Source organism: Echiichthys vipera (assembly GCF_963691815.1).
Source record: "Echiichthys vipera genome assembly, chromosome: 22".
Classification (NCBI taxonomy): domain Eukaryota; kingdom Metazoa; phylum Chordata; class Actinopteri; order Perciformes; family Trachinidae; genus Echiichthys; species Echiichthys vipera.
In genome coordinates, this window is record NC_139847.1 from 14,649,406 (window position 1) to 14,664,472 (window position 15,067).

General features: G+C 41.8%; 1 long non-coding RNA gene across 2 annotated transcripts; it reads right to left on the bottom strand.

Annotated features, from left to right (window-relative positions):
* Positions 1 to 230: 230 nt before the first annotated feature.
* LOC310963811 lies at positions 231 to 4,984 on the bottom strand. 2 transcript variants are annotated; one of them, XR_014593709.1, is made up of 15 exons: positions 4,969 to 4,984; positions 4,377 to 4,419; positions 4,104 to 4,128; positions 3,801 to 3,847; positions 3,554 to 3,606; positions 3,320 to 3,372; positions 3,051 to 3,100; positions 2,768 to 2,838; positions 2,528 to 2,574; positions 2,032 to 2,154; positions 1,808 to 1,853; positions 1,039 to 1,088; positions 816 to 858; positions 544 to 583; positions 231 to 372 (listed from the first exon to the last, which is right to left on the bottom strand). It is a non-coding gene; the product is annotated as an uncharacterized lncRNA (long non-coding RNA). The 2 variants fall into 2 exon arrangements; XR_014593710.1 differs by having other exon boundaries at positions 1,808 to 1,858.
* Positions 4,985 to 15,067: the final 10,083 nt, after the last annotated feature.

Below are 15,067 nucleotides of genomic sequence, written 5' to 3' on the forward strand. Positions count from 1 at the left end.
TATATTTATGTAGGCACTGTCAAATTCCTTGCAATGAAAATTGCCTGGCAATAAACCTGATTCTGATTTGGTACTCTGACACCATATTTCAGTTTACTGATAACAGAGCGGCTGAATCAGACCACAATACAATTCAAATGCTTTCTGAAATTTCCACTCTGGTATCTGGACATCAAATAAGGAATCATTGTAATAAAAACGAAATTAGGACCAAGACACACTTTTGCATTAATAGTTAAAGCTTTTATTGTAAAGTGTTGTCATTGCTACTTCAGTGGTACATTGTAGCATGTTTCTGACTCATCCTTGAGCTCTGGGGGAACTGTGTTGACAGCTTCATGCAGCTGGTGGCACCAGAGTCTTATCCAGAGTCTGCAAAAGACAACAAGCTCTTAAAATGTGACAAAGACTCAACATTATTCATTGAAAACATTGTTCGTCTAGATCAGAGGGGTACCAATCAGTCATGAATTTTCAGACTGGGGCGGTAATTAGAAACTCATCACTTCAGACAAAACCAAGTCACCATGACCTAATACTTACATGTTAACAGCAAGCACACGACCACTTCACAATGCCAGACCTATAGAGAGAAATGCCAGATTAGTTAAACATTTTTTTGAATCTCTGCAATCACCATATTCTGTTGATTACAAACTGGAAATATCAGTCATGCCCTCGACCTCATCAGAACTCCAGCAGGTCACTTTACAACTGTGGTTTGTTGGGGTCCTCAGAGGGGGCCTTAATCACCCTTGACTGATCTGGACTATCATGCAAACAACCCCAGAAACAATATCACTGAAGTATCTTACCTGTAGCAATAAGTGTCTGCTGCTGCTGCCGCCATCCCCAAACCTGCAACAAGTGGAAAAGGTTACTCAATCCAGTTTAGACTGGTGTGCACAAAATGTTGAGTTCCTATGTAATCAGAGGGGTACCAATCCGTCATGAATTATCAGACTGGGGCGGTAATAAGGAAATCATCACTTTAACTGAAACATCCCACATTTCCAAGTCACCATGTCAAATACTCACCACAGACAGGCGTGTGTCCAACAGGACCATGTGATGGCTGTGCATCAGACCTTTAAAAAAAAAAAAAAGTCACGTTAATCATGGGTCGAGATTCAACAAATCAGATCTACACATGCAACTCAAGTGTTGTGTGAATTCAGAACATCCCGCAGAGACAGGAATTCAAGTCAATTTTATTTACAGTGCCAAATCATAACAAGTTCTCAGGACACTCTACAGAGTAAGTATAGACCAAACTGACTTATGAGCTACCCGGTTATTTTAATGGCTGGCTACATGTTTCAAAAAAAAAATTTAAAATGGTAACCAGAAGAGTTTATCTACCATGTTCATAAGCCACAGTACATAACCTGACCACCACAAAGACACAACTGGTCCTGCCATTGACCTTTAATATAAACTAAGCTTTGTAAATAAAGGATTTAGCCTCTGGGATGTAATCAGAATAGAGACTCAGTCAAGCCCTGAGGGAAAAGTCTGGGCAGATGCTAAAAACATACCCACTGAACAGGCACTGTCAAACAGAACCCCACAGCTATACTTTAAGTCACAACATGTAAGCCTAACTGTACTGGTCTATTAAACTAAGCTTATCTGAACTGTTCCCTGCACAGCGCCTTTCATTTGACAGGCACGTTCTAGTTTATACTGGAAGTTAGGCTCCCATGGTCAACAGGAGGCCAGCAAGAGGAATAAGGGGCAGCAAGAACACCCCTGACTTAGAACAAAGTCATCATGTCCACAACCCCAGAAACTTTACTTGATTTACCTGCAGAAGGGTCTTTGCTGTTCCATATGAACACAACTGACAGCATCTGTCCTGCAACAAGTGAAAAGAGTTAGTGAATCTGTTTTGCTTTGTGTGAATGACAGGTTTTAATTACTGTATGATCAGAGGGGTACCAATCAGTCATGAATTTTCAGACTGGGGCGGTAATTAGAAACTCATCACTTCTACTTGGTAACAAGTTCACTTCACTGGCAGATACCTACCTCAACTGTGACATGTTTGGCAAGTCCAGGTGACCTTGTTCTCAGCTCAACATTGATTGTGGTGCACCAGGTTCAAACATAACCAGGTCCTTCAGATCACAACTGGAAAGGAAGTGCTCAATCCTATGGGACCAGACAAAGAATAGTTTAATTTTACTACAGAATGTGCCAGTCAAGATTATTCAATTACAAAGTTTAGAGCTAAATATCCCCCATATCCCACTGGCATCATCTTAACACTAAGAGTATGCATCAAGTCTGTTTCCATTCAGACTGTTGGTAACCCCAACAGGTTTTCCCCTTCTTGCCAAGGTAACACCAGTGGGTTCACCTTTTCAGGTTCTGGTATTGAACCAAGGCGTAAGACATGTGCGAGTGTCATCATTTAGGAAACTGACTTTTCTACTTCTACAGATTCATTTGGCTTCATGAAACCCCAAACCAGGTGTTAACCAATCACCCCAGCACTGACACTAGTCCCTGAGGGCCCACTCACCTGGGCAAACACCTTTATTGTAGAAGGACTCTTCCAAGCGCAGGTACCTGCAACAGGAGAAACAGTCAGGTCTGAGCACAAAAGGGTCATAGTTTCATACTTCAAACACTTGACCTTCACTGGTGTCAGATATTAGATTTCTCAACAGCAATTCAGACGAACGAGATTCCAAATATATCTCATCATTTTCAGTAGGTCAGGGAATAAGTTATGTTATGTGTTAAGTGACTGACATCTTACCTGGGATGAGAACACCAAGGATGCTGCTGAAGCTCATGGCATCTGGACTGAAGACCGTTCATTTACAACCCCTACAAAAGAAATGTCCAAAGGGGAAACTCAATATTCAAACGGCAGAAAAAAGCAAATTAAGACACTACACATAAGTAATCCACGTTAAATTTAGAGTTAATGCAGTTTCTCAGAAGTTCGTGTCGTTTCACATTGGTTCAAAGTGAGCTAAGTATCATCATCACTGAAACTGCATTATGAAAGGACATGCATGTTAATGAGGAAAAGTTACCATGAGGCTTCAGTGAAGTCCCTTTGAAGAAGCCACCGAATAAAAAGGCCCTGAAAGAGAAACAGGCTCTGTTTATTATCCATTGCCAACAATAACCTGTGTAGTATTTAAATCCACGTTTGATCAGTGCTTTGGTGACAGGTTGCCATGTGACATTAGTCGTCCAGGTGTTTAATGGGTTACCCCATATCATCCTTTCAAACAGTGGGGGAATGCATGCTACTTAAGACTTTAAGTAGATGAGCAGGAACATTTGGAAGCTGACTTACATGTTGACATGTCCACATGGCATCCTTCCTCAGCCATCTTGTTTAACTCCCACCTAGCAGAGAAACACTTGAGTGTAAATCACCTGAACAGTACTTTATGTTTTGTAACTGTTTAACTAAGGGTAATCAGATTAAAGGCTGACATCACTTTAATCAGGCATATGCTTGTCATTAATATTAATCATCATTTGTATACCCTGTCAAACAACCTTTTTAAATCCATTGTGTACTCACCAATGCACTTGCAGCTGCTTTGGTGATTTAGTGAGTAGACAGTGCAGACCAACCTAGAGGAAGGGAAAAAAATAGGCAGTGGTTAGCTGAAAACTAGAGGTAAATGTGCTTATCTGTGCATTTAGGGGCTTATCAGATTAATAATCTAGCATCATAATAATAATCAGGCATATGCTTGTCTGTTTGAAAACTCATCAACTATGGCCCTCTAAGTTTTACTGGTCTTTTCAACTTCAGTCTCACTCACCTGGCAAAGTCAGCCGCCCTTGTTCATCTTTGATCCACCTTCATCATCTATGAGAAAAAGATTTAGATTTACTAAACCTGTTAAACACATGTATTTGTATTTAAAGAGTATTATTTAGAGCTCATGTGCTACTCAGAATCTGGTAAAGAAGTTTCTTCAAAGGCTGATTCAGTAAGAGAGAGTTCAAAGATTCATCACTGCAGAACTGAGCTCCTCAGCCACAGAGCCAATCACTGGCTGAAGTTACTGCCCTGGCAAAACCGGAAATAGCAGCCTAATTTATACATTAAGTGTTTTAATTACCTTATGTGGAGCGTGCCTCTCACACCTGGGAACACAAAAACATTTCATGAGTTTCCAATCGATGTCACATGTGCACTTATCTATGAGTCTCATGCTACTCAGAATTTGAGATAAAGTTTCCTCAAAACATATTCAGTGAGAGAGTTCAAGTAGAACATCACTGTAGCACGAGGCTCCGTGTTAAACCACGCTACTCCAACAACATCCATTTTGAATTATCTGACGTCAATGCATGTCCAAGAGTAGAGGAGCCGCGTGGTGTGGAGAAATTACCTCTGCAGCAGCGGGGAGTTTCTTCTGGATCCTTCTTCGCCATCTAGAAAGCAGACATATTGCTTTAGCAGGGTGTAACCTCAGCATGCAGCATTTTAGCTTGCATGCTAACACGTGACCGCTCCATGGGTGTTCGGGACGGCACGAGTTGGTAATTGTATAATATAGTTTTAAAGTGTCTCACGTCAGAATGATAAGATGCAGTCACAGTCATTCAGTACAGGTCTGTGTAATTTTCATCATTGAGAGACACTGTAGGCAGCCACGCTGAGCTAGCAGCAGCCATTTCGAGAAAAGTTAAACTAGTTTTTTTTTCACTAAATAACACATGCAGCAATTAGCAGACATGTTGCAGCTTCTAATGACAAAGCTAGTGATATGAATTTAACATGTTTTGGTGCCGGATGGTTAAGGATTGTGGCCAGCTCTGGATGCACCAGGAGCTAAAACACCATAAGTAGTAAATGTTTAAAAAGATAAACAACAACAGGTGTAAAGCATTATCAAAGCATTGTCTTAACAAGGCAAGTGTTTAAAAATAATTACTAACAAAAAAAAGAAAAGCTTAAAGGAGCAATTGTCGATGTCTTACCTCAAACAGAAGAGAGAAGGAAGTGGACGAGGCAGACGGTCCGTCGTGCTTTTATGTCCCGCCTGGAGGACTCCTCCCACCCGGCAAACTTTAACCGGGGAAAACGACAAGGCTAATGAAAGGAGGCTAGGACATCGGCTCATCGGCGCAGCTCCATTTCTACTGCGCATGCGTCTCGCCCCAAAGCTCAGACTTGTTTACATACATTACAGAAGTTTCTGTTGTGCAAAATCATTATCACTTGTAAATAAGTTTCCTCTTCTGTATATTCTTTTAAAATATATACACAGCAAAACGAATATACAAATACCTTAGTGTGTATGACTTTACTTCTACCTATTACTGCATGTAGGCTAGCTTTAGAAGAAGAAGAAGAATTATTACTTTATTTATCCCGCAACGGGAAATTCGATTTTTTTCACTCTATTATTATTCATGTTACACACACACGCCCGAAATACACACACACACACACACACACACACACACACACACACACACACACACACACACACACACAGGACCTATATACATGCAATTTTTGGTAAAATGTCAGAGCGAGGGGGCTGCCAATGGATTGGCATCCCGAGCAGTTGGGGGTTCGGTGCCTTGCTCATCAGCACCTCGGCAGTGCCCAGGAGATGAACTGGCACCTCTCCAGCCACCAGTCCACGCTCCATTCATGGTCCACACACAGGGACTCGAACCGGCGACCCTCCGGTTCCCAGCCGAGTCACGTATGGACTGAGCTGAGACAGAAAACAGAGCAACTCTGCACATGCTCTTTGGTTTTAAAGTGCTTTATCTTGATCTTTTCTCTTTCTATCACTTTTTGACACCGCTTGTGTCTTGGCAACAGTTGCTAGGAGATGGTGATGTGATGCTATGTTTTCCATCTCGTTCATTCTGATTCATTAACATAATGAGTCTGACATCAGCTAATATAAACCTGCAATTATCCTGAAACATGAAAGGTACAATAAATTCAGTCTTTATTTACTCAGAAAAGTGCTTCTCGTTATGGTTTGTGACTTCAGAAGCTTTGATTAGGATACAAAATAATCTTTATAAAAAATTAACACATATTTTAGACAATCATTATATACAAGCACAAGTTTTCCCACCTATTCAGTCTAGTCTGCAAGAGTGCACTTGAGGTATAAAAACCCAAATACAGAGGGGATAACAGGAAATCACAGCATGCGTCTCATTATAAGGGTCAATCATTAATACATGGAAAGATGTTATGAATTACTATGATGTCTTCTGGTCAGCTGTTGCGTGTTGATACTGAACTTGGTTCTTAAAAACTATTTTGACCTTTGCAGTACCAAAGACGAGGACAATGACGTTAAAGCCTCTAAAATGTGTATAACAACAACAACATGCTGTGTGGCTGCAATGATAAAGATGAAAAGACATGCTGATTCATAACAAGACTATAAAAGTATCTGTGTCGCTCTCTCTCAGTTGCACACACACACACACATGCACTCGCCTGCCATGGCCAGAACACACTGAGGAAGTCAAACTTTGTGTGTGTTCCTGTGCACACACAGATGGAAAAACCCCTGTTTGATTGTGTGAACATTGGTAAAAACTGTCATTTCTCCATAAATATAAGCATTCACATCTCTAGTGTAAATCACTTTTACAGTGTCTAAATACTGATTAGCTGTGCGTGTTTGACCCCCTCATATTAACTGATTACTGATTAGCTATCAGACAGCAATAAATGGCAGTGATTAACAGGCTTGTATATCTCCAGAACTAAAGTCCAACGATCAGTCATCGCTTATGCGGGTGAAAATTTCCATTCCTTTTGGTTGCACATCAACACTTTCGTTGTTTCATAGTGCTAAACCGCAAAGATTAATTGTGCTGAAAGCTCTTAATAGTGGACTGGTTGTAAGGAGCTACGGTGTTAAAACGTAATCTGAAATTAGCAACATGGGAACCAGAGGCGGCTGAACTCAGTCACATGAGGAATGGGCTTTTCCTTTTATTATGTAGACTTCACTGTATAATCAACAGCGTGGCTCCCTCACATCATAAAGTAAAACTCAAGCCCTGCAGTCTGTGTGCAAACTAATGTGTCCATGATGACACCAGGCAGTAAACTTTATGATGAGTAATTAAGACTCAGTAATTTACATTAATAATGGATGTTTCTGAGGCCTGATGTATGACTCAAACACATCACTGGGCTATAAAAGTCCCCATTGACGGCATGGTAAATGTCATAAAGGCAGGATTGTCCATCACAGCACAGCGCATAATCATGATTTCAATGAGTTAAATATTCGATTTATCGTCCATGTCGCTCTGCAGCTCTAGCAAAACTCAGCTAACACAGAGTTGTGTTGCAGATTCTTCTTGGACGAGGGTGAAGACGGTGTCGGCGCGGATGATGTCACAGGTGTGAGAGTGACGCTGTAGAGGTTGGTGATGAAAGCCTCCCAGCCACGACGAAACGCTCGGTCCAAAGCCTGGGAGAGAGAGGGTGAACATGAAAATGAATAATGTTTATACCACAATCATAGTGTGTTAGGATGCTGCTAGTGTGGCTTTAAAAAATCCTCATTTTGAGCCTTTCTCTTTGATTTGTAACACTTTACTTCACAAATCTGTATTGTCCTAATGATTTTCTCTGATTTCTTAAAAACCTACGAAAGGCAAAAGATAATCAGTTCTGAGACTTTTATTCTCATTAGACTTTTGTCACTTGTATTGCATTTAAGCAGTTATCGATTTCCTTGAACAAACATACTATTTTAAAGGTCCCATATTGTAAGAAAAAAAAAGAGATTCCCTGTCTTTTTTCATAATAAAGCAAGTGGAGGTGTTATATAAATAATCTGAAAGTATCAAAACACTCCACAGAGAAATACACACTTTCAGAAACTGTCTTTAAACGAGCCGTCAGGAGTTCTGTATGGTTGTGATGTCACAACTACACTATATATAGGTAGGGCTGTTACAGTACTTCCCCGGCTGCAATGACGCTGAGAGCGCAGATATGGAAGACCCAGAAACACTGACCAATCAGAGCAGACTGGGCTTTTTCAGAAGGGGGTCTTAAAGAGACGGGCTCTAAAACGGAGCATTGAGTGAACACAGGTCTATTCAGACAGAATAATAATATAATAATAATAATGTGTCTCTGAACATTAAAGCATGTAAAAATGTTCCAGTATAAACCGAACATACAGATATGAACCGAAAAAAATGAGCATCATATGGCCCCTTTAAACCTAACTATTTACTCATATGTATTTATTATTGGAAACTTTCTTCGTCGCATATGTTTGCTTTCTAGAGATTGAGCAGCAACAGGAATGATCATATACGCAGGTATTCTATGCACAGTTGCTCTATACATAAAAGTAATCATTTAGAGGTCGGACTGTGAGGCCGGAGGGTGGAGCTGATTGGTTAACGGCAGTGGAATGTGTTTACGGTGTGGGTCTAGTAGGCAGGTCAACGCTGCCATACTTCGTTTCACTGATCAAAGGGCACGACGGAGGAGGCATAGGAATGTCACCTCTGTGCATGTGTCTCAAAGGAAGCAGAAAATCTCTGGGAACATGAGTCAGGTGGGGGCACACACTGCTGCCGGTTTACTTGTACAGCTAGAAGTCTGCTACTGAAACCGCTGTTCCTGCTTTATTTGTTTCGTTAATATCGTTAAATGTGACGTGCAGGAAAAAATCCCTTTCAGGGGAAGTTACCTTATGAGTCGGTGATAAGCACCAGTGGCTGCTGTACCTTGGCCCTGCTGGCAGCCTATTATTAAAGTGATAGTTTCCATGGTGAATAATAGCCCGGTGTGCAGAAGCCTATGTGGAGGATGTTGAAGGAGAACTTTACCCCTCTGTTCCACTAACTCTGATGACTCAGTTATGTAACCTCGAGGGGCTTAAAGTTTAACCAGGTGGGTGAAGCTGAAAGCGGAATTCAAATGTGACAAGAAGCTAACAAAAAGTTCTCTTTTGGAATATGCTGATAACAAATTGTATTTCTTTGTCTCTCACCTTGCGGTAATTCTTCACTGTGTTCCTCTTCACCACCTTCATCCCCTCTTCTTGCTCCCTCTTCATCCTCCTCTCCACCTCTCCCTCCTCTTCTCTCCCCCTCTTCTTGTCTCTGATCAGGACCTGGTCGTCCGCATCCTCCCGAATCGGAAAGTGAACAAGCGTTGGCTCCTTCCCCCTTCCTGCCTTCTCGTCCTCCATCTTCTTCACTTTCTCATTCTCTACCTCGATCATCGCAATACTGTCCCCCAGGACGTCTGGGTCAACTGGACTCTCTGTGCCCAATCCAGGCCTTTCATCCAGGGCTGCATCCTCCTCGGCTTTCCCTTCCTTCTGCTTCCTCCTGGAGCTTCTTCTCCACCTGCTGCTGCGGCGGCTGGGTTTCCTCTGGAGGAGAGTCTCCCCGTCGTCTTCCATCATCCCTTCATTGAGCTCAAACCCCTCTGCTTCTTCTTCCCCCTCATCTGCCCCAGAAACGTGAACCCCACTTGGGCTCGGGCCGCTCGTGACTCCCACCTCTCTGTTGCCGTCTTCCGTACCGCTCCACCTCTCCTCTACGCTTTTCCCCCTCACTTCCTCACATTCTCCAACGACCTCAGGCTCATCAAGGCGACCGTAGAAGCCACTGGATTTGTCCAGAAACTTTGGGGCCCGGATGGAGCCGCGCGTAGAGCTTTTCCTGGAGTTCTTGCCAATTGTCATCGTCTCTTGTTTTTCTTTCACTCTGTTTGTTTGTGTAGTGCTTTTGTCACCTCTGAAAGATAGGGAGAGAATAGATTAATGTCGTTACATAACCCTCACTCTTTGTGTCTCCTTCTTTTACACGCACGCACGCACGCACGCACACACACACACACACACACACGTACAGCTCCCAGAGAATCTCATGTGAACCAAAGTTCAGGAAAGATGACCGACGATAAAGATGGAGAGAAATGCGGAGAGAACATGCCATGAAGTGAGACCATAATGTGAGTGTCATTGGTATGTGTGACTGTTCGTCTGCATGTTTTAGCTGTGTAAATGCTGCTGTGAATGGATGGTATGCACTGAACTACATATAGTATCTGACTTGCAATCTGTCACAAGAGGTTTATGAAATAAACCATCAGCTTTTGCACCAGTTCTGTATGTGTGTGTGTGTGTGTGTGTGTGTGTGTGTGTGTGTGTGTGTGTGTGTGTGTGTGTGTGTGTTATCAGGATCCTGATAATAACTAGCTAAAGACAGAGTGTTCTTGCAGCTGAAGACAAACACACACGTGCACACGCCGACTCAGACTTTGACACTGATTTAACCAGTTGGACGCTGTACAGCAGCCAAAATCAATGACATCATATTGATTATCTCGGGATGCTAAAGTCAGCCTAACTGTTGGCTCAGTAATGTTAAAAGTATACAGGATCAAATCCACCAGTTTTGACCAAAGTAAGAGAGTATTTTTAGGTTATTTTCCGTCAGCCATCACTGTTAAAACACCTTCTGTGACATCACTAAAGTGAAAAATGCTTTAACCCATAGAGAGCAGTATAGTTTGTTACAGTGGAAGTTCCCTTTAAACCTTTTACAATCCAACCTTACATAAGGAAGAATTCTGCACAAATTAAAATGTTACAGTTTTCCCTCATGCTAATGTATTTCACCCTCTTGTCTATTAGCAACCCATTATGAAGAAAGGCACTCTGGATGGTTCGCACTTAGAGGAATAGTTTGTCATTTTGATAAATATGCTTATTGGCTTTCTTTCCGAGACTAAAATGAGAACATCGACACAATGTTGAGAGGGTAGACGAAGCAAACCAAGGGATAAATTGAGCAGCAAGCACTAGAAAATCCGACAAACATGTTAGAAGAAACAAGAGAGCTGGGATTTATTTTCTTACATAAACCAAATTCCGAACACACGGTTATCTGAAAATAAAGTCATAGTATAGCAATAATCAGAATGCAGAAACTATTAGATAAGAAAAAGTTGCCAGTCTTACCTGATCTCTTGTTGTCGTCTCCTCTCTCTTTCTGTGTGTGTGTGTGTGTGTGTGTGTGTGTAGAGCACCGGTAAGCGATACCTCCTCTGTGTGTGTGAGTCTGTGAATGACTGAGCTCAGGATACTCCCCTAACACACAGCATCACACACCCACCCTGTCTGAACCTGCAGTTCTGTCGTCACCAAAGCAAATACACACATGCCAAGAGGGCACATCCAGCAAAGCACCATCAAGGACTCTTTGTCTCTCCCTCTCTCTCTTCATTTGACTCTTTCTATTTAAACACACTAACCTCTCCTTTACATCCTCAAACACACTTTGACTTTGAGATGAACTTATGTTACACGTGCCTACACACACACACACCTGCACACACTCATACAGGCCTAGTGAAAATATTTCAGCTCACGAAAACATCCTACCTCCAGAAGCAAACATCATATTCTGATATCAGTGGCTATCAATTATTAACCATGACCGTCCTAAGCTGTCACAGATACAGTGGGTACGGAAAGTATTCAGACCCCTTTAAATTCCTCACTCTTTGTTAACTTGCAGCCATTTGCTAAAATCATTTAAGTTTTAGTTGTACACACAGCACCACATTTTGACAGAAAAACACAGAATTGTAGAAATTCTTTGCAAATTCATTAAAAAACTGAAATCTGAAGTGGCATCTTAAAATATCACATGGCCATAAGTATTCACACCCTTTGCTGTGACACTCTTATATATAACTCAGGTGCTGTCCATTTTTTCTGATCATCCTTGAGATGGTTCTCCACCTTTATTTGAGTCCAGCTATGTTTTATTCAATTGATTGGACCTGCTTAGGAAAGGCACACACCTGTCTATATAAGACCTTACAGCTCACAGTGCATGTCAGAGCAAATGAGAATTGTGAGGGCGAAGGAACTGCCCGAATACTTTCAATACCCGATGTAATCCTGCAGAGACTTGACTTTCAATTTAACTTCAACCTCAAAAGCTGAACGTTCAATCCAACTTCAACAGTCCATAACACGGCATTTCAGCCGTAGCTGTATTTTTGTTTAGTACTAATTAGCAGTTAAGTACCTGCTATTATGCTAAAACTAAGCTAGTGCACATGGTAAACATTATTACTGCTCATCATCAGCATGTTAGCCTTTAGCTTAAAGCACTGTTGAGCATGGCTGTAGACTTTTCGTTCTGTTTTTCAACTGCAAAATATCCCACTCAGTACATAACTTGTCTTTAAAGGTCCCATATTGTGAAATGTTTTTTAGATAGTGGAGACGGTTGAGGTGCTATATAAATAATGTGAAAGTATCAAAGCACTCAGTCCACACAGAGAAATGCACACAGCCTGTATTCAGAGACTGTGTCTTTAAACGAGCTGTCAGGACTTCTGTATGTTTGTGATGTCACAACAAGACTATATATAGGTATAAAGTGTCACCACAGTAATGTTACAGCCATTCCCAGGCTGCGATAACGGTGCAGTAGCACTGGAGTATGGAATGACTCTGGGTTGTTTGTGATTCTGTAAACCAATCACAAATGTCTTGGGCGGCACTAAGCCCCAGATGCAGCAACAGTGCCTTTGCAAACAGATAATGGAGAGATCTACTAAGATATTCCAGGCTGCCACATTCGGCTCTCCTTCCTGGCCAAGTAGTCTACATAGCTTCTTGGCCTTCACTAGCTTGAGCTTCGAGCCAGGCTTCATACAGGCCGCCTCAGTTCCACCTCTTTGCCCACTTAGCTGGGATTAGCTGGGGACAGGCGGAGTCATGATGGTGCCAAGAGGCGACGTCTGGAGCCATCGGGAGCTGCACCATGAGCTGCACTCTTTCAGAAACCTATGGGTGACGTCACAGAGAGACTAATGTGGGTCCATATTTCATACAGTCTATGGTTTCTACTGTAGCCTGGAACAGACAAACCACTAGAGGGCCTTTTTACATTTTTACCGTGGACTCTACTACTCACTTGTACTTGTAAGGGAAGGGTGAGGGGAGAGGTATTCACTTGGTGGGAATCTGCAACCTCACCACTAGATGCCCCTAAATCTTCCACACTGCACCTTTAATGGAGAAACTTAAAGGACATTATATTCAATCAGTTTTAATGTTATCTATAAAGGCCAATATGACAAAGCACACGTTTCTCTCAAGAGGCTTTCTCATTAATAACCCATTAGTAACACTTCAAACATCTAGTAATGGTATGAGAAATCCAATGAATAAATCCTTAGTTTTTCATTATCAATAAGGAATCCTGATTTGACAACCAAATATTTTAAAAAGAAATTTGGTTTAAGGAATAGTGTGACCCAAGTTCAAAATGTCATGTTCCTTCTCATCATATCCACTAACGTGCCGAAAAGAGAAATCTTCCCTGATAAGCTGGTGGGCCTTAATGTAAGGTATGCGTGTGTGTAGATAAAAATGAACTAGCCTTGGTCATTGAATGCTATCTGTTTGTACTGTAAACAATGTGTCTAGGTGGGACAGGGTGCGTATGTGTGTGTTGGGTAACTTTGTTTTTCTTAAGTCAGCTTCAGGATGTATAGTGCTCACACACCTTTCCTGTACATGCACACCCATGCACACTTTGCAACACACACTCACAAACACAAACGTACACATTAAATAGAGTGACATACGTGTTATTTAAGGGTGAAAGCACGAGTGTAGATGATGACAGGAAGTAAACTACTTTCTAGTGTCACAGATAGTCTACAGGTGTGCTGTGTGTGTGTGTGTGTGTGTGTGTGTGTGTGTGTGTGTGTGTGTGTGTGTGTGTTTGGGAATGAATCATTGTGGATCAAAAGACGGTGTGTGCCTATGACTTCAGCTCCTCTGACTCACCTCCCTCTCAGCCCTCTGAGTGTGTGTTGGGTGCCGAGGTAGACTCCACTTCCCTGCAAGGAGGGCGTAACAAGTGTCAATCACGCAGGCCTGTAAAAACCTCAGCTGTGTTTGAGGTCAGAGCATCCCCGCCCACGTGGGTAATCATTGGTGAAGGTATCGAAATGCTGTGAGCAGGTTGCCATGGCCACAGTCAAGCACGGACAAGTTAGGGTTTTGGTAGTGGATTTTGATTTGGTGAAACTTCAGGAAAACCTAAAACATAGAATTAAAGATGCTAGTGGGAACATAAAGAGGCAGACATGTAGCATGACAAGCCTGCAGTGTGTCACTGTATTACCTCACACACTCACAGAACAGATGTGCTGTTGGCTGCGTTTCAAATCACATTAAGCAGGCAGTCGAGACAGCCATCCAACTTCTCTGTCAAGTCAGCATTTCTTAAACTAGTCAGGGTCAGAATCCAAAATGTGATGCAAGAGAAAAGGCCCTCAAAGGGGAACTATGTCCATTTTCAAAATTCATAATTCATGTTATTTCTAAGGTCTAAGACACTCAAAGAATAATAGTGAACATGAACAACTCTCTCCCAAATCCAAAAACTGAGGAAGTTCTCCAGTGATGATGAATGGTGAAAGATGTTATAGCTGATAGAGCACCCAGGGGTGTTCTGAGTATGTGGGGACAACAGTACAAGAGAATAAAGCTCCACACTCCACATTTACAGACTTTGAGGCAAGTTCACTCAGACGTTTTGAGTCTTTTATTAAAACTTTCAGTCCGCAGGGAATTACCCATAATTAATAGCGTTGTAAAATGAAAACAGGGTTACCAGGGGAACGCTAAACAAGCAAACTGCACATGGCTGTTCGGCCCACGTCTATGGATCACCGCGCATTTTAAATTTTGGCAGAGACATTTAGGATTTAAGATGGCTCATAAAAACACATAAAATGGAGAATGTCGCTCTGTGGTCAGTGTCTTTTTCTGGACCAGCCCTGTGTGCAGGATGTCAATAAATAATTCAGATTTGTGTGCAACAAACCTGTTTTTCTTTTTGCTGTGGTATCTTAAGAGGTATTGAGTTTCCTGTTTTGTTTTGGTTTTCACAGTATTGTATCTCAGTTTAAAATTCAGTATCATGATGACCTGACAGCCAACTGTAAGCAGGAAAAGTTTGACATGGTCACATTTAATCTGCAGTGTAGAAAACAAACATTTTAGCT